Source organism: Lathyrus oleraceus, chromosome 4 (assembly GCF_024323335.1).
Source record: "Lathyrus oleraceus cultivar Zhongwan6 chromosome 4, CAAS_Psat_ZW6_1.0, whole genome shotgun sequence".
NCBI classification, from domain to species: domain Eukaryota; kingdom Viridiplantae; phylum Streptophyta; class Magnoliopsida; order Fabales; family Fabaceae; genus Lathyrus; species Lathyrus oleraceus.
The window spans coordinates 176,426,709-176,439,585 of NC_066582.1; positions in this window are offsets into that span (position 1 = coordinate 176,426,709).

The window sequence follows — 12,877 nt, forward strand, 5'->3', positions numbered from 1 at the left end:
AGGGGTGTACACCTATTGGAACAATACGAAGACTCCACCTAGAGTAGATCTGTTTGGAGTTTCCATCACAATATGGCTAGCCCATCATTGCGGTAGAGGTTCTAAACACGATCAGTGACTCTAGGGACCTCGCCTTAAAACCAAGTTTTGTTTTCATAATCGGTGATTATGTAGTATTGAACCGAAGGGTGTACACCCTGTTCGTGCAATACGAGAATCCCACTTAGATTAGATCATTTCAGAACTCCCATCACGATGTGGCTAGCCCACCATTGCGAGGAAGTTTTGAACTTGATCCGTGAGTCTAAGTTCCTTCCTTGAAAACATAACTTTAGAACCTACCCTTGGGAATTTCTAGTAATCCGGAAAACCCGTACTTCTTCCTATTATCCTGACGTACCTGACGTGTGAATAATCTTGAGTCTGTATTCCTTTCCGAAGAACATGGCACAATTTCATGCATTTGCATATCATAAACATGCATTGCATATCATCTTCCAGAAACAAAAAATCTCACACCATGTTCTCCCCTTGTCCAGTAAACGCTGACTACTCGACACCGGTACGAGACACGCCGCAATTACAAGATGACACTTGAACAGTTGGAAGCAAACCAGGTTTCGATGAGAACCGACATTGACTCCATGCAGGCAAAAATGGACCGTCTGCTTGAGACCATGTTACTCTTGGCCCAGAAGGAGAAAGATGCTGAGACTAACGCTGAAGCTAGGAAAGTTGCTGCCGAGTTTGGATCGCCATCACTTAGCATCCCTGGAGTAACTAACCTTGATGGTAATCTTGCCCAGCCTAGAGGAGGACCGATCCCCATTACTGTTCCCATGGACAACATGAACCCCCATGAGCATTCTGCTACATCTGCTCGCCATGGATCAATGATGGGTGATGAAGATCCATACGATGCCTTCTTCATGCCACAACCCGCCAAACCTGCTGTTGGAGGTCTCCCAGACCCAGCTGTTGATAGACTCCATGCTTTGGAGGAAAAGTTCAAATCCCTGGAGGTTCACACTACTCCCGGTTTGGATGCCGTTGATATGTGCCTAGTGCCAGGCCTCGTGATTCCGCAGAAGTTCAAAGTCCCGGACTTTGACAAGTACAAAGGGATCAGCTGCCCGAGAACTCACCTCAGAGCTTACTGCCGCAAAATGGCCGCCCACATCAGTAATGATCAACTCCTGATTCATTACTTCCAAGATAACCTCAGTGGGGCATCCTTGGACTGGTACATGCAACTAGAGAGAGGTCAGGTCCAATCATGGAGAGACCTTGCTGAAGCATTCCTCAGGCATTATCAGTACAACACTGATCTAGCACCCAATCGCACACAACTGCAAGACATGACTCAACGTAACAATGAGTCATTCAAGGAATACGCACAGCGGTGGAGAGAGCTAGCAGCTCGTGTCCAACCTCCTCTTCTTGATAAAGAATTAATCGACATGTTTATGGGAACCCTACACACCCAGTACATGGAGAAAATGGTAGGATCCAGTTTCCCAACTTTTGCCGAGGTTGTCTCCGTGGGAGAGCGAATCGAGAGCCAAATCAAGAAGGGAAAACTACCTTGTGCTGCTAATGCTTCAGGTGGGATAAAGAAAACTTACCCCAATCTCCCAAAGAAGCCAGAAGGTCAGACCAATGCCATAATGGGAGGAGGAGGATATAGGGCACGTCCATATGCTCCTATGCCTTACGATCAGGTTGCCGCTGTCGTCCCGACACCATATCAACCTCCGTATCAACAACCTTATCAACAGCCGGCTTACCAGCAGCCGCATCAAAATCAACAACAACATGTTCCACAACAACGTCAGCCTAACCAGCAAAGGGCAAGAAGGCCAGAAAGACATTTCGATCCTTTGCCAGTATCATATAGCAAGATCCTCCCCTACCTGCTAAAGGATGGATCGGTTGTTCTGAAGGAGATAACACCTGTAACTCCACCTTACCCTCCAGGCTATGACGCCAATGCTCACTGTGAGTATCACATGGGTGTCCCAGGGCACACAATAGAGAACTGTAAGGCTTTCAAGCACAAGGTCCAGGACCTAATTGATGGTAAGGCACTTACATTCACTCCAGTGAGGCCAAATGTTGCAACGAACCCCATAGCAGAGCAAATTCTGACGAAGAATCAAAAGATGAAGGCCCGTTGCTTTGAATGAAGGCAATCATTATGCCATTTTTACCATCTCGCACTTTTGTAATTTGCTCTTGATTGTTTAAGTACTGTATGCTTTAAACATTGTTATTTGTATTGGGTCTTATTAATGGGATGATTATGCATGTTTTGAATCAATCTTTCATATTCACTCACCTATCGCATTTGCAAATCGCAAACACATACTTTTCCACCTCACTTCCTTTATCACACTATTGTTAGTAAATGTTGGAAGGAGGATGACGAAAAACAAAATACTCATAATTGTTGCTCGTATGCTTTCGGATGAAATCCTACTGATGATGTACAGGCATTGTTTCAAATCCCCAAACACTGGAGAGATAAGGAGTTAATCCCTAGTCAACCACTTCGAGCCTAGAAGTAGGAGTTTCTTTTGGATCTAAACAACCCTTACGCTTAACCTGGGGCAGGGTAGTGTTCAGTTGATTTGACTACACATTCAAATTACAAAGATGAAATATCTCATACAAAGATCAACCATATGACATTCTTCACACACATCCTGAAGTGTCGAAGGGACCATACAAATCCAAATTTTATGTCGGTTGTTCTTCAGTGACCATTGACTTGGCAGTCACAATTTCCACAAAAAAATCAAATCAAAAGAAAAGCCCGCTAAGTCCAACACCCTGAAAGGAGACTTAGGCAAAAACAGGGGCAATCCCGATGGATTAAAGCTTCAACCAAAGCGGTCCATGCAAAATTAGGGATCAAAAATCAAAAGAGACAATGAAAGTCTCCAAAACAAAACAAGATTCAGTGACCACCATACCAAAATCAAAGGGTCACCGACATCCAAAAAAAACGAAATAAGGTGGCTGCCATTCCAAGAGACCTTGAATCACCATCTTTATCCTTACACCTGCAAAAGACGAATGTGTGTGAATTAACTGAACGTAGGATTGGAGATTATCATGAAGAAGGGGTGGGTTAAAATAAACTTTGAGCCTTATATCCTTTTGTTTCAATAACCATGAACCAAGCCACGTTACAACCCTCAAAAGACCTAATTGAAGTAAGGTTTGTTCTGAAAGCATACTATAGCAAGGTTGAGTAAACTGACTCCTAAATATTTGCTAATATTCTCTTCTCACTACATCTTTCACACACTAGCTAAAATCAGCACCGCGTTTGGACTCATGATCCACTCGTCACACACTACCACAACACTTCCAAAATGAATGATTGTGTTTCAAAACTTGCATAACTGTTGCATTAAAATCACCATTTCTTGAATAACAATTCTTAATTGTCAGTCAGTACTTGACATCGAGTAAATTCCTACAAAGGGCAATTCAAGGGGCACTTGATCTTTGGTGCTAACACAAATCAAGACCACCCTGTGAATCAGGGGCATGGCATCTTCTGATCATATTGACATAAGAAGTAGTCAGCATAAGACAAATCTCCAAGCATCAGTTGATCAGGGAGGAAAAACACTTCAATACTCAGTCCATCTGGGGCAGATCCCTCAAAGGCTAAATTGGGGCAAGACAAGTGGCAAGGGGCAAATTCCCTTCATGTCTTCAAGACAGTCAAGCAAATTGCATCAGACATTAGTGACTGCTTGAATTCACCACCAAAGTGTCGAAAGTTCATACCAGTACAACATCATGTCTTGACAAGAATCTATAGGGCACATCAAAGGCATAACCAACATGCATTGATCACGTCGCTATGCTCAGTTACAGGCTGGCCAAACACTTTAGAAGAAGAACCAAGATCTTCTCAGAGACAAATACACAACATATCAGCAAGAGGTCAAACTTGGGGCACCAAGAGTATTCACATCTATTGCGTGTTCGTCACATCCTCAACTACCGAGTGTCGGGAAGTCAGATCCTTTCACCAATCAACCGTCCAATCCACATTGACAATTACCAAGAAAACCAAAGCCCACCTTGCTGGCACCCACACAAAAACAAATACAACCAACACTGGTTTCCACAAAATTCATCGCCTTTGAAAAGGGGGGCCAATCCCAAACAAGCCAATCAGTCTTTGCATTCAAACATGCATCACATGCATCACATGCATCACCTCGTACATAACGCATACATATCATTCATGTAAATAACACAAATCAAAATCCAAGGTTTAGTCGTAGGCATCCAAGCCAACCCTTAGTTGAGTTGTCACTTTTTGAGTGAGTCCCTATCTTGTATTGTTGGGCGTTCCCCATCGAGTTGCATCTTTCAACCTTTTGTTGATAAGATGTTATCCTCAGCTAAGTCAAGCATTGTTTCTCCGAACACTTACCTTGTTTCACATTGAGCGTCCCTCAATGAGTCGTTTCCTGTAACCTTTTGTTGACAGAAATTACATCTCCCCAGAGAATATTGGTTTTGCAACCTTTTGTTGTCAATACCTCAAGCAAGTCTCATCCATTAATGTTCCAACACTACCCAGCAAATCAGGTTTACTGAGCTTTAACAGTAGCCTTATTTTTCCAATATTTTCCTCACTATCATCCTTTTGGTGAAAGTCCATTGAGGAATAATGTTAATCATCACCCTGTTTACGATCACTGTTATCCTTTTGGTAATGGTAAATCCTTGACATTTGTGGTCTTACGGTCATCCTTTTGGTGTCAAAGATCCTTGAAGTTTTGGTCCAACCTTCATCCTATTGGTGAATGGAGACCATTGTAATTATTACAGCCTACCGTCATCCTTTTGGTGTCGGCAATCCTTGCGATAATCAATCCTTGTCATTTTGGTTCAATCATCGTCCTTTTGGTGATGACGTCCAGTTCAATCTAAAATCATCCTTTTGGTGATAGAGATTATGGAGTCTGGTTTAAGCTATCATCCTTTTGGTGATGGTGACATTTGGAAAAGTCCTATCCCACTGTCATCCTTTTGGTGTCAGCAGTATTTGAAGTCATTATAACTTATTACCATCCTTTTGGTGGTAACAAGTTTTGAAGTTATGATCTCACCTTCATCCTTTTGGTGATGGTGATTGTGGATTCATTATCATCCTTTTGGTGATAACGAGTTCTGTTGTGTTGTAGTGCCTTCATCCTTTTGGTGATGGTGACTATTGACTTATTATCATCCTTTTGGTGGTAACTAAGTTTTGTCGTTTGTCAATACCTTCATCCTTTTGGTGATGGTGATTGTTGACTTTTTATCATCCTTTTGGTGATAACAAGTTTGTCTTGATCTTACCTTCATCCTTTTGGTGATGGTGATCAATTGCGTGTGCTTCTTATCATCCTTTTGGTGGTAACAAGTTTTGTCGTTTGACAACACCTTCATCCTTTTGGTGATGGCGATTGTTGACTTCTTATCATCCTTTTGGTGATAACAAGTTTGTGTCTTGATCCTACCTTCATCCTTTTGGTGACGGTGATCAATTGCGTTGTGTGCTTCTTATCATCCTTTTGGTGGTAACAAGTTTTATCTTTTAATTATACCTTCATCCTTTTGGTGATGGTGGTTATCATCCTTTTGGTGATAACAAGTTTGTTTTTAATTATACCTTCATCCTTTTGGTGATGGTGGTTATCATCCTTTTGGTGATAACCAGTTTGTGTCTTGATTATACCTTCATCCTTTTGGTGATGGTGGTTATCATCCTTTTGGTGATAACAAGTTTGTCTTGATCCTACCTTCATCCTTTTGGTGATGGTGATCAGTTGTGTGTGTGCTTCTTATCATCCTTTTGGTGGTAACAAGTTGTGTCTTACCTTCATCCTTTTGGTGATGGTGGTTATCATCCTTTTGGTGATAACAAGTTTGTGTCTTACCTTCATCCTTTTGGTGATGGTGGTTATCATCCTTTTGGTGATAATCAGTTTGTGTCTTGATTATACCTTCATCCTTTTGGTGATGGTGGTTATCATCCTTTTGGTGATAACAAGTCTGTGTCTTGATCCTACCTTCATCCTTTTGGTGATGGTGGTTATCATCCTTTTGGTGATAACAAGTTTGTGTCTTGATTATACCTTCATCCTTTTGGTGATGGTGGTTATCATCCTTTTGGTGATAACAAGTTTGTGTCTTGATCTTACCCTCATCCTTTTGGTGATGGCGATCAATTGCGTGTGTGCTTATTATCGTCCTTTTGGCGATAACAAGTTGTGTCTTTTAATTATACCTTCATCCTTTTGGTGATGGTGACTGTGGACTCATTATCATCCTTTTGGTGATAACAAGTTTGTTGTGTGACTATACCTTCATCCTTTTGGTGATGGTGATCATTGAAGTTATTGGACTTATTATCATCCTTTTGGTGGTAACAAGTTTTGTTTTTAGGATCTTACCTTCATCCTTTTGGTGACGGTGATCTTTGAAGTTGGTGAGTCAACTATCATCCTTTTGGTGATAGGCTTGATACTAAACTCTCAGTAACGGGAAACTTTACCAGAATAACCATCATCCTTTTGGTGATAGAAATCTGTGAATTGTGTCTAACTTTCATCCTTTAGGTGATAGCGAGATTTGTTGTTGATCTGAACATCATCCTTTTAGTGACGGCAATCTTTGTTGTACCCACTGTAACCATTATCCTTTTGGTGATGACTACTTTTGAAACTCGGTTTATCCATCATCCTTTTGGTGATGACAATCTCGACAATCATGATGAACTACTATCATCCTTTTGGTGATAGCAAGTCCTACTGTCATCCTTTTGGTGCCAGAAAACCAGTCCCACAATTGTATCTACCTCAATAAACGACCCGGGCAAGATTTGAATGTTGACTCGAGGGTTGGCATTGACCGAACATCCTACCCATATTACCTTGGCATCCATTGCATTTTTCACCTGCATTGCATTTCAAAGGACAAAATTTGGATCCTTTAGTATTTAATTACCTTCCACCACGAATGTATGATGACCTTTGTCATTCTTACCTTCTGATTCAAGATAATTAAATAGGGGCAGCTGTCGTACCCCAATTTTGTCCGGGCATTTTTAATTTCTTTTCAAAATTAATTTCAGTTTCATTTTTGCATCATACGCATAACATGACACACATTTGCATCATGAATAAAACACCTGAAATGTCAGTCAGAATGGATTTATTTGAGAATACAGAAAAAATCGGTTGAATCGTTAAAATTTGAGAAAAGACTGTATTTTTTTAATAAGTAAGTTTTGTACTGACAATTTTAATGTGACTGGTTTATTTTCTCGAATAAACTGTACTCAATTTTTTTTGGTAATTTTCTTTTTTTTTAGATATTTAAATTAAAATAATTAGTCAGTTTTTTTTAAAATATCAGTTAGCTTTTTTAATATTAGTATAAGAGTTAGTTAGTTTTTTTAGTTAATTTCTAAATAGTAATTAGTTTTTTATTAGTTAATTTTTAAATAATAGTTAGTTTGTTTATAAATGTTAATTAGTTTTTTATTAATTTTTATTTTATTGTATTAATTTTTTTTAGTTAAAATTTTGTTTATAAATATTAACTAGTTTAAATATTAATTAGTTTTAAATTTTAGTTGTTGTTTTTATTATTAGTTTAGAAACTATTAGTTAGGTTTTTTTTTAAAAAAGGATGATATTTAGAGTTTTAAGATATTAGTTAGTTTTTAGTATTAATTAGTTTTTTTTTTTTTTTTTTTTGATGTATTGTAAATAATGAATAATAGTTATGAGAATATATATATTTATTTGCATTGGATCCCTTCCATAAAAAAAACAAAAAAAGAAATCTGATCTCTCTCTTTCAAAAAATCTCTAACGTCTTTCCAATCCAGCTCACCCACTCCCTGCTCCACTACTCCACTACAACTAACAACCTGCCTCTCTCTGCTGTACAAAGGAAAAGAAACGACAAAAAAATAAAAAAAATAAAAGGATCATCTCACTGTTCTCTCTCGCGGACACTATTCACTCATTCATTATCCACTCTCAGACATTTTTCTCTCTCACGCTAACCTTTCCCTCTTCCCTCAGAAAAATTCACTACTCGCTCACCTCACTCTCAAAAATTTTTTCTCCCAAAACCCTCTCACAGCCGCCGTCCTCCTCTTCATTTTCACCTCCCTCTCCTTCAACCGCCGAGACCCTCCACCGTTCATTCATCTCGCCGTCACTACCTACCACCATCGCCGTTCCATCTTCCAACCACACACTCACCACCGTAAACCTCCACCCTTCCAAAACCCCTTCACGCCGCACTCACCGTCACCATCCCTCATCGCTTCCGTCCACAACCCTCACCACCATCATGAACCGCGACACCCACAAACCCTAAATCGCCGCCGCCGTTCACTCCCTAACCTTCGATAACAAACCCTTAACCATCGTCAAATCCTCCACCGCACCACCGTTAGCAACCATCCACCGTTTCTGATGCCTCTCTGCTTCAAACTATCACGACTTCCGGCAACTACAACAACGCCTTGACAACAACTCAGCAAATAGGGCAGGTCTTTAACATCAAAGACAACAGAGACTCAACGGCAATACTAGCGAACGCATCTACAGCTTGCGGCAACAGAGATTCACGATTTGGTAACCATTTCAAGTTTTCTTCCAACGTATTGTTGTTTTGTGCTGCTGTGACAATTGCATTCTCATTTCATTTATTGATTTTGATGAAATCATAAGTTGTTGAAACCAGTATGTTGGTTATGGTTGTGACTTTATGATTATTTCAATTATTGATTACGCTTCTGCTAAGTTACGGGACTGGATCGAGTATCTGCTTGACTGTGTGTTTAAAATATAGTTTGTTAAACTTGTAAATTTGAGTAGGTGCTGTGTTATTGCTGTTGGGTATGGTTTTTTTTACCGGACTCTGTACATAGGTTATCAATTGGGTATGTTGTGGTTTATTTTGTTTAAGCTTTAATTATTACTGATAGTAGAGAATCACAATATAATTTGGTCTGTTTTAATAAATAGTTTTTTTTTTAGTTGTTCCAATATTAACTATTAAGATTGAGTCATTATATGTTTGAGTTATAGTTTATAGAACTAGTGTTTAAATAAATTCGGTTCCTGTTATAGAATTGATACATTTTCCGATCCGATACTTATGCTGGATTTTGATGTCGGAGATGTCGGCGTAATGATGTGAGCATTGCAAATATTGAAAAATGTAGATAATAATTGGGTTATTTTAAGTTTTATCCACGGATTCGGTAACTCAAATGCTGTTATGCCGCCAAAAGTTTTTACACATTAGTTTAGTATATATCAACCGGTTTCGGATACATCGCAATTTTTTTTGAATTTGATTATTTGGTACTTGTTTTGGTCGATTATCCCAAGTTTTACATTCCAAGTCAGATTAAGGGATTAATTAATCTTTTTTTTTAATATAAGCTTTAATCTTTTTTTTATCAGTTTAAACACTTGATTATATTAACTTTAATTAGATAATGTTTAAGTTTGATCGAAATAATTAAATCAAAAGTTTTCACTGATTTTGTTAAGTAAATTTTGATTAGATTTTCTTTTCCATCGCTATTTCACAATCATTCTTAATTCCAATTTCATTTCATCATCCAACACAAGCCAATTTTTTTTTTTTTTTTTTTTTTTTTTTTTTTTTTAATAACACAAATCATTTTCTTCAAATAACTCAATTCCAAAAAAATCCTCTTTCAAACATAAGTATGGGATGAAAAGGAGATAGTAAGCGTACGCTTCACTATTTCTCAATTACTCGAACAATTGGCGTACGCCATATTGCGCGAGTTCTTGTCATCCAATTAAATCTTAAATCACAATTTCAAATCACCTTTCAAAATTCAAATTATTCAAACCACTTTTTTTTCAAACTATTCAATTTCAAAATCATTTTCTCTTTCAAACATAAGCATGGGATGAAAAGGAGATAGTAAGCGTACGCTTCACTATTTCTCAAGCACTTGAACAATTGGCGTACGCCATATTGCGCGAGTTCTTGTCACCCGATTAAACATTCAAATCATACTATTTCAAATCATTTCTATAAAATTCCAAATCTTTTTATTCTATATTTCAGATGAAAAGAGGATAGGAGGCGTACGCCTCACTATCTTTCGATTATTCGAATAATTGGCGTACGCCATATTGCTCGAATCTTCGTCATCACATCAAAATCACAATTGGACAAATCCAAACCCACCAACCCAAAATACAAATTATTTTCACAAATCAAATACGACATCAAAACATATTTTTTACAATTTAAACTTCGGATGATAAAAGATGAGAGGCGTACGCCTCGTCATCTCTCGATTATTTGGATAATTGGCGTACGCCATATTGCACAAATTATCGACTTCCGACTAAAACACGTTAATTAAACTTGGATAAGGGAATAGGTGGCGTATGCCTCGTTATTCCTTGAATAAGCAAGTAGGAGGCGTACGCCTCACTACCGTGCATATTCAACATCCGCAAACAAACTTTCAAAATAATTCGAACGAAAAGGGAATAGAAGGCGTACGCCTTATTACTCCTCGAAAGAATTGGACGATTGGTGAACACCACATTGCTCAATCTTTCGTCGTTCTCCAAAAACATCTCCTACAAGTCAAATCTAACTTCTCGCCCCCGTGCGATCGAAACCAATCAAACCCAAACACATCAAATCAACTTGTCACCCCCGCGTGACCAAAACCCTTTCAAAAAGAACACTGTCAATCCTTTCTAATGCGCACAACAAACCAGTGCTAGAGCCTCCCCCGAGAGTAGACAAGCCAGCGTTTAGCCGTTAGAACGCCGACTTACACAGTCGTTCATCAAAACAAAACAAACCAATTATTCGTAGTAGCCCGAACTACGATTGCTCTGATTTCCTTATTGCACTATAAGGAATACGTAGGCAGGAGATTGCTGTATCTTCGCGAGCACACTAATAAAAAACCTCCCATTCCCCTCCTGAGGTCTTCATCCATATCTATCATCAATTCTAATCACTCGAAGCAAGCAGATAAACAATCAATTAACAGTCAAATAGCAAAATCAGACTAAGAGGTTCCCGTTGAGTACAACGGACGTAAGGGGTGCTAATACCTTCCCCTTGCGTAATCGACTCCCGAACCCGAATATGGTTGCGACGACCATTATTCTTATCTATAAAGGTTTTCTCGATATTTTCCTATTCCTTCATTGGAATAAATAAAGTTCGGTGGCGACTCTGTTACGAACAACAATTTTTTCCGCGTCCTATCGCGAGGGATCGCATTTTTGAGGTGCGACACCTGCCCACATAACAGGACAGGTCTTCCAGACTACATGGAGTCAGAGAGTTATACCTCAGTGGTTAAGCAACCAAGCAAAAGCAAGTTCAAATTGAACTTAAGCAACTTATGTACCTGTTGAAACATCACACAAATCAGTTCAACTATACAGACAAACAGACAATCATGAATATCAAACAGTCAAACCCAATGAGCAAAGGCATAAGCCAACAAGTCAAACTCAAATGAGTTAACAACCCTACAAAACACACAAGGTTAGTAGTCAAAAGTAAACATCAAAGGCTCAAGTGATGGAGCATCATGAACCATATAACTTAGATGTCCAACCTGAAATCAAAGCTCAAACATGAGAGGCAAACCACTAGGTCAAAGCCTAGGGTCAAAGATGGAGAAAAAATTCAAAACAGAACATGAAATTTAACATGAATCATCCTTAATCAATCAAGAACACAATCCAAAAGGTCTCATATCAATATCATTCACCAAATTCATTTCATGAACCAAACATGGCAAGGTATGCAAGTTGTGACCACATTGTGACATCAGAATGAACAAATGCACATCAATTCAAAAATGATTCAAATAATCTTGGCAAAGTTCATGAGTAAACAGGACATACAACATGATCATCACACAAAAAATTAGGAGCATTGGACATCATTAAGCATGGTAATCACATTGCATAAGTCAAGGCAAGCATAACAAGCACATGTGTGACACCAATTGTCACACCAACTTAGCATAAGCATAAAACAGAAATGGATCATGATAAAAACTTGAAACCAAAGCCAAAACACCATTCAACATGTCTAGAAATAGTGTGCAAAGTTTCACATTCATTGGATAATCCACAAGCATTTCACAATCAAATGAAAATCAAGACAATTCAAAAGCTCACACATGACCATCCAGAATGCAAAAATCTCAATTAAATCAGAAATGATCCCAAAAACTCCACCAAAAATCATGAGCATTCATAACATCCATAATGTGCATCATACAAAAAGTCAAAGCAATTGGAATTCATTTGGCATGGCAAATTCATCAATCAAGTTGAACATCACAAGGTGTGACACAAATTGTCACACCTACCTTAGCATAATCATAGAACAGTCATGGTAATTGATAAAAATCCCAAATCAACACCAAAATGTCAAACAATATGTCTAGTTATAGCATGCAGAATTTCATGAGCATTGGACAAGAATCAAGCATTTCACAAATGATATAGCAAGGCAAGGTCAAAGGTGGACACATGTTCAAACTTTCTAGCACCAAAAATTAATCAGCCAAGCACAATTTTCATTTTAATAATCAAAAAATAATAGACAGCATGAGGATCACAATGCAAAAAACCTCATAATTTTTGGAGCAATATTCAATTATATATGAATTTTGGAAGATTGCAAATGAAATGAAATGAATTTGTGACATTTTAATGGATTAAATGAATTATTTAATATTTAATTTGAAAATTTTGGGCGCCAGAAGTGAAACTCTGCGTTTCACTAATGTGTT